The sequence below is a fragment of the Alosa pseudoharengus genome, unplaced genomic scaffold (genome assembly GCF_046254945.1).
Source record: "Alosa pseudoharengus isolate Yale_2024_CS ecotype anadromous, Long Island Sound unplaced genomic scaffold, YU_APseudo_1.1 YU_APseudo_1.1_scf_9, whole genome shotgun sequence".
NCBI classification, from domain to species: Eukaryota; Metazoa; Chordata; class Actinopteri; order Clupeiformes; family Clupeidae; genus Alosa; species Alosa pseudoharengus.
Genome location: NW_027468881.1, coordinates 29,185,856 through 29,198,118, shown reverse-complemented (window position 1 = coordinate 29,198,118; position 12,263 = coordinate 29,185,856). Strand labels below are relative to the sequence as shown.

Sequence of the window (12,263 nt, the reverse complement as noted above, 5' to 3'; positions counted from 1 at the left end):
CAAAATTGCGTTTGTTAGTATTAGAACGCTGCCAGGTTCAATGACGTCACTGGCATGGTAGGACCTGAGAAGTTCTATAGGCAACAGCTGCAGCATATTATGTATACACGAAAATTTGTAATTTTAATGGCATGGGTTACAAATTTGAGCCTGTGAGGGACAGGCCTGTAGTGTCTTGACTACCACTAGATGGGTTTCAGGCTCCAGCTCAACCTTCAGTAGGATCATTTGGGTGAAAATGACTGTGTGGGCGCTGCCGGAGCATGGACACTGGAATCTATCTGTTGCAAAGCAGTGGCGAAACGTAGGGAAAATGTTCAAGGAAGCCAAAGTGACGGGAAAAATGTGTTTATTTATGTATGTGTTTATTTCGGGGGGTATACATTTTGTGCAATGTACAACATAGATACATTTTGTGCGGCACAACATAGGCTACTGTAGACCTAGCCTAGGTCATGTAGAAAACTGGACGAGGGGCGCTTGAGACAGCAACACGCACGCTGTCTCTCTGTCTCCCTCCATCCCTCACACACATACATTGCCTACTGTACATCCTCCACACAACTGCATACTCACTCACCACCACTACATTAGGCCTATGCGAAGGCTACGTGCATATACAAATAAGCTATATAACACGCATTGTCACGTCAATGTAGGCTAACGCAGTATGGACTACTGGCACTAGTAACAGCAACTCACACGGGCTCTCTCTCTCCCTCCCTTGAAACTGTTAAAAACTTCGTTACCCCAAGTTGACCCCAGATACACGGAGGATACACGAGTTTGCCGTTTATTTTAGGCTAACGTTAGTGGAGAGTTTGCAGATTTTTACCTTGTGGATGTTGATATTGCACGAGTCTCTTGGATAGCAGTACTGCGAGTTAAACTCCCTCGCATCAACAATCTGTCCTGAGACGGTGAACAACTGGCTTCAGGGTGAGTAGAAAGGGACATTGGATTCTGTTTACAGACCCGCTGTGGTTTAGTTACCAGCTAGTAAAAGCATTATTATCGATCTGTGATATCGTCGGAGTCATGGTTTACTCTCTATGGTCGGAGTGCTAGCTTGTGGAGTTTGACATAAGAGTGTTTCCAAGGTGTTAGCTGCTAGCCCTTTCCTAGGTTGGATCGTATGGTAGCCTATCTAACACTGGACCTCACCTGAGGCTACTTTGAGATATTATTCCAAAGGAGACAGATAGGCTACTGCACTTAAAACTTTAAACGATTGAACGAACCTTCCCAGACTTTGTAATTGCGACCAGTGACTGCATTGAATGAACGAAGCCGAAGTTGAAACTTAGGCTCCATGGCACATAGACTGTGGGCTCGCCTTTCTATGAATTGAAAAAGACTACAAGCTGTTCCACCGAGTTTGCGATAAAGTAAGCAAGAAAAGGGTTTTTTAAGTCAGGATATGGCAAGTCAATGGCATTTATTCGTCCAAAGTTACAGACCAGTTTCCATAGTGCACATCTTATCAATAGTTTGAATGTCGTGTGTGTTTCTGCTCATTGACAAAATAGCGTTCAGTATGATTCATGCCAAATTAATTTCCCCTGTTAAAGTGTTCGCCTTTGTTTCACTAGTTTGGTTTCATTTTGTATGAGATTTTGTGATGTAGGCTAGCCTATGATAAATGGCTTATGGCCAATATGTAACTCAGCTAGGCCTAATGTTAGTTTCCTCAGCCATGTCAGCTAGCCTCAGACTCATTATCTGCTATGGCTGCTAGTGCTAGTGCAGAGTAGCTTACCATGCCAGTGACGTAGCCGATTGTTGAAATCCAACATGGCGGCGCCCGTGTAACAACAACACCACTTTCAACGTACAATTTTATCCCTTTTAATAAATTCAGCCATTTTAATCATTGTACCAATGAGAAGAAATAAAATACATCTGTTATATCACCTTTACTTCAAATTCCAGTTCAGTTCATCTTTAAGTATCGGAGCAAGCCTAAAAAAAGCCTAAAGCCTGAAGGACCACCGCCCCCTTGCGTACAGGATGAGAAATTAATATTTACGCTGCACGAGGCTTTATGTTGCATATTCAAAAACGAACATTCAGTGGTTAAAATATATTTTGAAATTATTATGACCGCCGCGCAGCGAAGCGGCGGTCATATAGGTTTAGTCAGATTTTTTTTTTTCTTTTTTCTTTTTTTTTTTTCTTTTTCGCATGTCCAAATTTCCGTCAATGATTCCCGGGACACTGAAAGACCGGGGTAGACGAAACTTGGTGGGCATGTAACCCCATATGGATAGCATGGAACCATCGTTTTTCGTTTTGATCTGTAGCCCCCCCGCTGGACTGCACCCCCCGAAAGGAGGGTAGGGCAGACACAGTTTTCTGTGAATATCTCGAGAACCGTAAGGTTTAGGAGGACCGTTTTTTTTTTGTATGTTGATCTCAAGGGGCCATGTCAACCCATTCCATAACCACTCATTTCATGTATAGCGCCACCTAGTTAAACACAAAAAAGTAAAAATGAGGTGTTGTAATCGCAGGTATCTGTGACCTAACATAGTCAAAACTGCATGAAATTGGAAGTGTAGGATCATTATGACACCCTCTGAATGCACGCCAAGTTTCGTGGAATTCCGTTCATGGGGGGCCACACAATAAATTAATTTATGTTACTATACACCAACTGGCCTGTAGGTGGCCGGAGACAGTTTTCTGTGAATATCTCGAGAACCGTAGGGCCTAGGAGGTCCACCTTTTTTTTGTATGTTGATCTCAACCCATCCCATTACCACTTATTTCATGTATAGCGCCACCTAGTTAAAAATTAAAAAGCAAAAAATTAGGTGTTTTCATCACAATATCTCTGGCTGACATGGTCAAAACTGCACGCATGGAACCATCGTTTTTCCATGGGATAGCATGGAACCATCGTTTTTCGTTTTGATCTGTAGCCCCCCCGCTGGACTGGACCCCCCGAAAGGAGGGTAGGCCAGACACAGTTCTCTGTGAATATCTTGAGAACTGTAGGACCTAGGATGACCATTTTTTCCGTATATTTGCCTCCAGGGGTCATGTTAACCCAGTTCATGTGCACACATGTGCACAAACAGATACACACACACACACACACACACACATTCACAGTAATCATACGTATGACCAGGGCCGGCCCGAGGCATAAGCGAACTAAGCGGCTGCTTGGGGCCTCCTGGCCACCAGGGGGCCCCCAATCGAGTTTCTTTTTTTTTTTTTACATAATAAATAACGTAAACAAGTGACATCAATGAATGAATAAATGAAACAATTATCATTCAAATCAAGAAAATTATGATTTCATGATTAATATGCCTGCCTACTGCTACTGTGTCTGCCAGCCTTTGAGTCACGCGCATAAAGTAGACACCTCGGGTGCATATACAATTCGTGCAGACACTGCATCAAGTTCAACAATCGGAAGAGACGGTAATGTTCAGACAAGTCACAAAAAAGGACGTATCCCTCTGGTGCCGAAAACAGAACGAAGAAAATGACAGAGGAGGAGAAAAACGAGCAAGATACAGGTATGTTTTGCATGATTATTTACAGTCTGTTTTGTGCTTGAGGTAGCTAGCTAGCTGTCATGATCTAATATAACGTTAAGCCATCACCAGAGCTAAATCTCCGCCATCAACAGAGAAATGTCTCCCATTAATATATATTTATCTAGATGTATTTCAGATGTCAAGGATATTGGGATTGTTTTGGATGTTCAATCAAGCATGTACCCTAGCTCTAGGTGGGCTTATTATGTCGTAAATTAAAGTTAGCTAGCTGACTGAAGTGGACATTAGCACTACAGTAGCTACATGAAAACGTAGCTGAAGGCACATTTACCACAGAGGGATTGTTTCTGATTTCGCACCTGAAAGTGTTGATAGTTTATTACTGCTCTATAATATGTGACATAGTGGTAAGTCTGATAGCAACAACAGACTAAGCCCAGGCTCCCAGTCCCAACCCAACCCACTGACTAGCGCGACTCTGGGCATCGGTAACGTTCCAGCTTCATAGGCAAAGATGGAACAGTACGTCCGCTCTGCTCTAAGATCTTTGGAGAGAGATGGTAGTGTTTGAGAAAATATACCATGTTGGGTGGGGAGACTTCTGTGATGAAAATAAATTTACATTTGATTAAGATAGTGGCAAGTGATGTAGCGGTGCTACCCTAATATTTAGGCTGCAGTAGATCACCATGTTAAGCGTTCACCATACTGCAATTAAGTATACTCTTTTGAGTATGCCTCATTTGCCAATAGAATATGAATTGTTACATGTGGAATTGCTTGTTATTTGAGTGTAAGTAATGATAGCAAAATAAACTCAATAAACTTATGCAATATTTTTTTTTTTCAGAGACACTGTTGGAGTCCTTTGGAGCACATCTCTACCTCTACCTAACTCTACCTACCAGAAGGTGAGGTTTTCTTGATGGCAAATGGTTACATAGCCTGTTAATATGACACGACACATTTTTTATTTATTTATGTATTTATTTAATCATTGCAGATTCGTCCACTGCAGAGTTGCAGATGCCTAAAAACCAGGAACGAAGTAGGAATAATTATCTATTTTTTGGGACATTTTATTTTTGATTATTAATGTTTGTCTGTTTTGTTTTTATTTTGTAGTTGAAAATTGCTCATTTAATGCACATTTGCGGATTTGTTCAGCAAATCTGATGAAAAACAAGTCATTAAACTGATGTACTTGTTTACAACAAATACAAATGCTGTTGTATTTTGTTATTTGTCAATTCAACTTCAGTAAACCACCCTTAGTGCTTCACTTTGAATATGAATGTTTCAAATAAATCACATCTAACCCCCCCCCCCCCCCACACACACACACCCGTTTGTACCCACATTTGCACAAAGAGGGTAGGGGGAGAGGGTCCTTATGCATCTGTGTCCAAGGGGACAGTAGTTCATAATCAGTCGCTGTATTAATACATAACCTCACTGTATTAATTTATAATATGACATTATAGTGTGAAGTTGTCAATTATCACCAAGCACAGGTGACTGCGTTGTGGGAGGGGGCCCCCAAATCAAATTCTGCTTAGGGCCCCCAAAAGGCTTGGGCCGGCACTGCGTATGACACATACTCACACAGTAGACATATGTACGCTTCCATGCACAGGCACATACGCAGGCACACACACAAGCACGCACACACACACACACACACACACACACACACACACACACACACACACATAACATAAACATAACACAAACAATCAAGAATTTCTCATAATTATGAACAGGCAAGATGGAGGTGGGGTTGTATAAAATGAATTTTACATGTGAAATCTATGAACTAATCATGTTTTGGTACTTGTTGTCTAGCAGATACCAGTGAGAATTGAGTGTGGATAATGCAATTTAGTGAGACAGTTAGAATCATATAGGCCTTTCAGCGTGATTTCTTTTTGTGGAAAAAATGTGCTGGACTGGGCGGCGGTCATATTTTGTACCGCTCTGCGGTACATCTATTTTTTTTTTCAATGCATTACATTTTACATTTTACATTTTAAGTTCTGAATATATCACAAAAGCAGGCCCTCTTTGGATAATGTAGTTGTTGTGCGTCTTCTAATGATTACAAGTCTGTTTGTGTGCATATGGTTTCCCCTCTGTGCTAGTAGCCTATGCATTCTTAAGATGATACATGGGGTAATTTCTTTTTTTTTTTAAGCAAATTTCTGGGCAACATGTTCCCCCTGATTAATTTTTGTTGTATGATCATGATATCTTACTGGTGATAATTTGCCTACTGATAATTATCTAATTCTAATTCATTAAAAAAATGTTGCCCAACATTAATGTGAATGTGCCAAGACAACAAATTTCAGGACATTGCCCAGTAGCATTGGTCAAAAAATTACTTTGTGCATCATCAATAGGTTATATTAATGAGTGAACCCATATCATACCTCCTCTCAAAACCTTAATAATCAGTCTATTCATATGAAGATCTCATAGAGCTTATCTTACTCCTAAAGTCAGACACTGAATCGGTCAAGCTCCACATCCATTGTGTGCTTTGTGCTCACAAAATGTTTTGGTGACTTTTATGCATATAATGTGGGACTGCCCTAAGATTTATGATTTTTGGAATAAGGTGTTACATTCATCTCATTGATATTCAACTTCCTATGGATCCTGTTTTACACCTTCTCAATGATGACTCTAAACTTGAATGCATGAAGGAAAGGTCTACAAAGATCATTATTCATGTTTGGGTTCCACCCCACAACTTAGCCCATAGCATTGGCTGAATACATTCTTAGAGATTTGTTTTCTTGAACTTTCTTCTGCCAAGATTAATGACGCTACTCCTCGGACAATACAAACTAAGACACTAAGTGGACTGTTCTATACTGACTGTGCTACACTGATAGTTGTGTTGTATCCCATGTGGTAGGGGTGGGAGGGAAGTATATTTGGGTTTGTGTATCTGTATTGTAACAATGCCTTTCATATATGTTGTTACTCACCATATAAAAAGTGAGTACCAAAAAACCCATATCACACAAACACACCCCATCAGAATATACCACTGTATAACCTTGAACACTGAAATACCCAGTGACTCCCAATGTACACACACCTTGTTGTACAGAAATCAATGTACATATAATATACAAATAGAAATAGGGAGAAAGAAAAGCATTTATTGTATGCCAACAGGCAACTGTACTACATAGACATGACATGCCCAGTGCACATGTTGTTTCACCATGGTAGACTCTCTCTGGTCAAGGCCACAATGTTGCTGGGGTACGGCCAGATAACATACCAAAGAAATTCCAAGGTACCATCCAAAACGATGGAGTACAATCCTGATTGCTGTGAGTGACACTGTGGGCGCTATACTTTAAATGCTGGCCAGTCTAACTGAAGCCTGCTTAATAACTAAGCCATATCTATTTGCAAATGTAATACCATGAGAAAGATCCTAAATACAAACGTAATGCCGTTGGTTCATTTACAAGAACTTTGCTCATAGACTGACTTTGCACAGCACTGCAATTAGGGCCCCCTCTCTCCTTGGCCATGTTCATCAGGCCAGATCTCAATATTATGTCTGGCTGCTGGCTGGGAAAAGAATGCCTATGCTCAATAAATAGCTTCAAAGTGAGTGTGTGTTTATGTGTATGTGTGTCCCAAAGCTAAATTAATAGACTCCAAATGTCGAGGCTTAGATCTAGGTTCAGAATTTCTGGGATACTATAACACAAATATATGATACACATTCACCAATGTGCAAAACTCTCCACAAAATTCATACATGCTACCACACCTAGAGAGGAATAATGCATTGGCATGAAATACGCAATAACTCCCAATACATTCATACACATATTTTAATAGAAACATCACACATGGAGAAACATAACTGTTGAAAAACTGGAACACAGAACTTGAAATAGAATATCTCAGGGCAAGTCTACATATTCTGATCGGAATGTTTACACTGGTGTTTTTTTAGACATTGAAGAGTAGAATAACTATTTACTTGAATTTCCCCTGGGGATCAATAAAGTATATATCTATCTATCTATCTATTGCCACACTGAGTGCAAAAATGTGGCCTCTCTCCTGTGTGAATGTGCTGGTGTGTTTTCAGATTCTCCCCTTGAGTGAAGCTTTTGCCACACTGATCGCAGCGGTACGGTCTCTCTCTCTTGTGTGAATGCGCTGGTGTGTTTTCAGACCCTCCCCTTGAGTGAAGCTCTTGCCACACTGATTGCAACAGAATGGCCTCTCTCCTGTGTGAATGCGCTGGTGCTTTTTGAGATGGCACCCTTGAGTGAAGCTCTTGCCACACTGATTACAACAGAATGGCCTCTCTCCTGTGTGAATGCGCAAGTGTTTTCTGAGATCTCCTTTACAGGTAAACTTCTTAACACAATCAGTGCACTGGAATGGCCTCTCTCCTGTGTGAGTCCGCTTGTGTATTTTGAGCTTGTCCCCTCCAGTGAAGCTCTTGCCACACTGATCACAGTGGTACGGCCTCTCTCCTGTGTGAGTGCGCTGGTGTATTTTGAGATTTCCTTTACGGGTAAACTTCTTACCACAGTCAGTGCACAGGAATGGCCTCTCTTCTGTGTGAGTGTGCTGATGGACTTTCAGATGGGCTTGTCGCCCAAAACTCTTGCCACACTGGGGGCATGAGTAAGGCCTTTCTCCAGTGTGAATCCGCTGATGCGTTTTGAGATCGCTAAGTGAAGTGAAGCCCCTACCACACAAGGAGCAGTAGTGTGGCCTCCTACCTGTGTGGACATAATGATGTTTCCTGAGCTGAGACCGGAAGTGGAACTTTCTACCACACACAGAACAGGAGTGTTTTTTGGATATCTCTGTCTCTGTATGTGACATGGAGGGGAATGCTGGGGTCTCCGAGGATGATGCTTTTGCCAAAACACAAACACACACATATATATATATATATATGAGAACACACACATATGCACAACACATAAAACATGAACAGTTTTATTACATCATGTTATAGGAGTAAGGGTGGGCGATATGGAATTAAAACATACGGTATTCATGGGATTTTTTGTGTCAACAATATGAATGACAACATGACAATACCATTCAACATGCTGTGAATATCAAGCATGGCCATTAGAATGACCAATGATTTCAAAGTTGACATAAAGACTACGGCCATTACGATGCTAGAGTTGAAAACGATACCCGAATATGAGGCCAGACTGATGAAGAGAATAAATCTGGTTTTACCAGCTAGTTATTTAGACCCTGCAAGCCAAATCCAGTATGGAACGTTGTGTTGTGTGGCCCAGGCTTGGAATTTCACCATTTTAGGGGCAAGGCCACTTGGCCTTCAGTTGGGCATATTTGGTGGGGGGCACAAAGGCCACATGTCAGGGCACCAAGGCCAAAGTTAACTATACAGTACAGTAGTATGCTATAAAAATGATCAAAGTTGTATTCACTGCAGTAGACCTGTATCACTATGAAACATTACAAAAACATAAAACATGACATATTACATATAACTGTAAATCATCTGATCATCTAATATTTTCAGATATCTAGGCTATATTTAACATTTATTTTATATTTGGCCTGTTATGAAATCATGTATTGAACAATTTAAGCACAGCTCAGCTTTAAGAAACTCAAATAGCCTAGATGCATGCTTAGCATTTTGTGATCGGTTACTTTCACAAACTCTTATAGTCAGCTGTCCTCTGATTTACCGATATCTAGGTGACATTTGTAATATTTATTTTGTATTTGGCCCGTTATGAAATAATGTGGAACAATTTAAACACAGTGTAAAACTTAAATCCCAAATTTGGAGACATCCATGTATGTTGAAATTTACTGCAAATTCAAAACGGGATTAGTCTGGAACGGCTAACTGTACAGGGGACTGCTTTACACCTTTCTGTTCGGTAAGGTCTGCTGTTTATTCTGATATATGGTTTGTCGTATGTTAAACGAAGGGTTCGTGAAGTATTCCACCGAGATGAATGGGTAGGGAGATGGACGCAAAACCTTCAGTAGAATTTATGATTAAATTGAATGATATTATTTACTTTTCTCGCGAACCGTTCACCACAGCAATTAGCGGCTAACATCGTTTAAAAGCTGAGAAAAAGCTCTTTCATGTGATACTTGTGATGTCTGTGTGATGAGTAGGCTACTTCGTGAGTAGTTCAACTGAGAAGAATGGGTTAATTTGGACGCACTTTCTTTCTTGCGCTGTCACTTTCTCCACTGCGTAATTTGCGCTGTGAATGCTAAGATTATTTTGACAGGCCATAGGCTAAATATATATCGCTATTAGTAGGACGCAAATCAGAATATTTAAGAAGGGGCACCAAGGCCACCGTGGCCTGTAAACCTCTGATTTTCAAAGGGGCGTCACGGCCAACGCAAGGGGCTACGACGGCCATGGCCGTCGTGGCCGCCGTGAAATTCCTACCCTGGTGTGGCCCTTTGATTTATTTACTTTTATAATGACATGTGCTCAAATATCAGTTTTGTATATAATTTCATGTCAGTTTTGTATATAATCTCATGTCAGAGTGAGTGACTGAAGGGAGAGAGAGAGATCTTACGAGTGTTGGGCTGCTTTCTGTTGCTGTCGTCTGTCTTTTGCTGGCCCAGTGTTCTACAACAGTCCACCAGCACCACGGATACAGTCCTTAACTCGACCAGAGCTTGTTGGTCTGAAGGGGACAGATCTGTTTTGGAACACAGGACTGGAGCCATGTTGGACTTCTCTTGTCCCTAAAGTTCAAGTGTGAAATGACAAATACAAAAGGCAAACATCAGTGTTAAATGATCAGTTTTGAATGTTCCTTTAATTAAATGCATTATTTTTCTACTTGTCATCTGATGATGGTTTAACTGTTTTATTAGCTTTAACATGTCTGACCTTAATTGAGCTCAATAACAGTTTGCAGTTAGCATGTCTGATGATATGGGCTGAGTTTAAAAAAGCCAAGTGGATTCTAGTTGTCTTGAATGTGTTGTGTCAAATTCCAATCCACTGATTAAAACTCAGAATAATTTAGACAAAGTGAAAGAATACTTTAAGATGTGTAGCTTCAGTGCAATCCAGACTGTGTTGTGAGCATTAGTTCATAAATTAAGCTGATTCTGACATTTTGTACATGGCTCTTATACCCCTGTCAAGTAATCGTCACCCTTTGTGTGAACTCAGAATAGAAGACATCTCCTATGTCTTCTTCCCCAAATTAGGGTAGACATAGGTAGCTGAGGCTTCATGCTAATTACTTTTTCTGACCCCTAACCTTGCTGACCAGTAACTCCAGGCTTCAAGTCCTTATCGGCCATTCTTGGCACCAAGCCTATTTATTTAGCTTACATTAACCCTGCCATTTCACCACAGCTTCACCACACCAAAATTCAAATTCATAAAAACACTACATAATACTATTTTTCATAAAAACACTATAAACGCAGCCACAGGACACTCCTCCACTGACTTGCGTTGTATATAATACAACAGCCACACATGGTATAATGTGGTATTACAAGTGGTAAACTGTTGCGTTAAGTGGTTTAACATGCTAGCTCCCATGCCGGTGGAAAGATCCATATCAAACAACTTACTTACTATAAGGGCTCAATCAACACATTGGGCCCTATCATGACAGTCTAAAAGACATGGTCACTGGCGAATAGTTTGAACAAATTTCGCAGTTATTCCACTAAACCATGCTTTACTAAAACCTATAGCAGAGTATAGCCCACATGCATTTGCACTCGTCTATTATTTGAACTCATTGGCAAAGTGAAACTAACTTCACCGTGGTCTCATAGTCAACGACAAAACAGTTGATGTTTACACAGTTACTTTCACTATTGACTGGAAACCATAGAAAACATAGTTAGAAAGAAAGCAACACTTACCCCAATAATGTTCGAATGACTGAATAAAAAACCTATGGACATATATCCTGCTGCTTATATCTCTATAACAGTGAGTCTTCAGCCGTGCTTCATATTTGCCTCTCGCCTCGCCTAATCACTTTTATCGGTCATTACCAATTTGCAAATGATGGTGAATAACTACTCACTGTGAGATGTATTACGTAATATCTTTATTCTAATTATGTTTCCCATTGTAATCGTGTAATTTGTAATGTTTTGTATGGATGTGCACCAGTGCATGTTTGTGGATGAGAAGCATGGTGCGTTGTGCACCCGCCCATCACTGTTGATAATGCGCTCATAAAATAACATATAAACAACTCGCCATGGACTTCTGACTAGGTTTCTCTTGGTCAGTGGCGAAATGCGTTTTAGGTAGTGTACGATAGCGATTCTTAGACAATACGCCAGACCCCTCCTCAGGTCGTTAATTGCCACACCCCTTGGCGCATTGCTCAAAAAGAGAGACGTGCAAAATAAGAAATAAACTTTGCGCTGGGAAAATAACCCGTTTTCCACCATACGCCAGGTCAGAAAATAGGGGCCATTGAGTCCAAATTCATTAGTGAATAACCTTATCTTACTGAAGAGCAATGTTGTTGTTAGAAGTTTTTATTGATGTAATAGATGCTGATTGTAATTTATAACCCCTACAAATGTCCTTTATGAATTAAAAACCAAACCTGTTTCATTTTGTTTGTCTATGCCCCCACATGACAACAATGTGCGATGGACTTTCCAAACTCACAGCTGAAGATTTCTACAGCCTATTACGGTAAGTAAATTCCCAATTGAAATAAATGG

At 40.5% G+C, this 12,263-nt stretch overlaps 1 pseudogene; it reads right to left on the bottom strand.

Moving 5' to 3' along the window:
• Nucleotides 1-12,263, bottom strand: part of LOC143115295 (uncharacterized) — a 41,355-nt pseudogene that overhangs the window by 14,117 nt on the left and 14,975 nt on the right.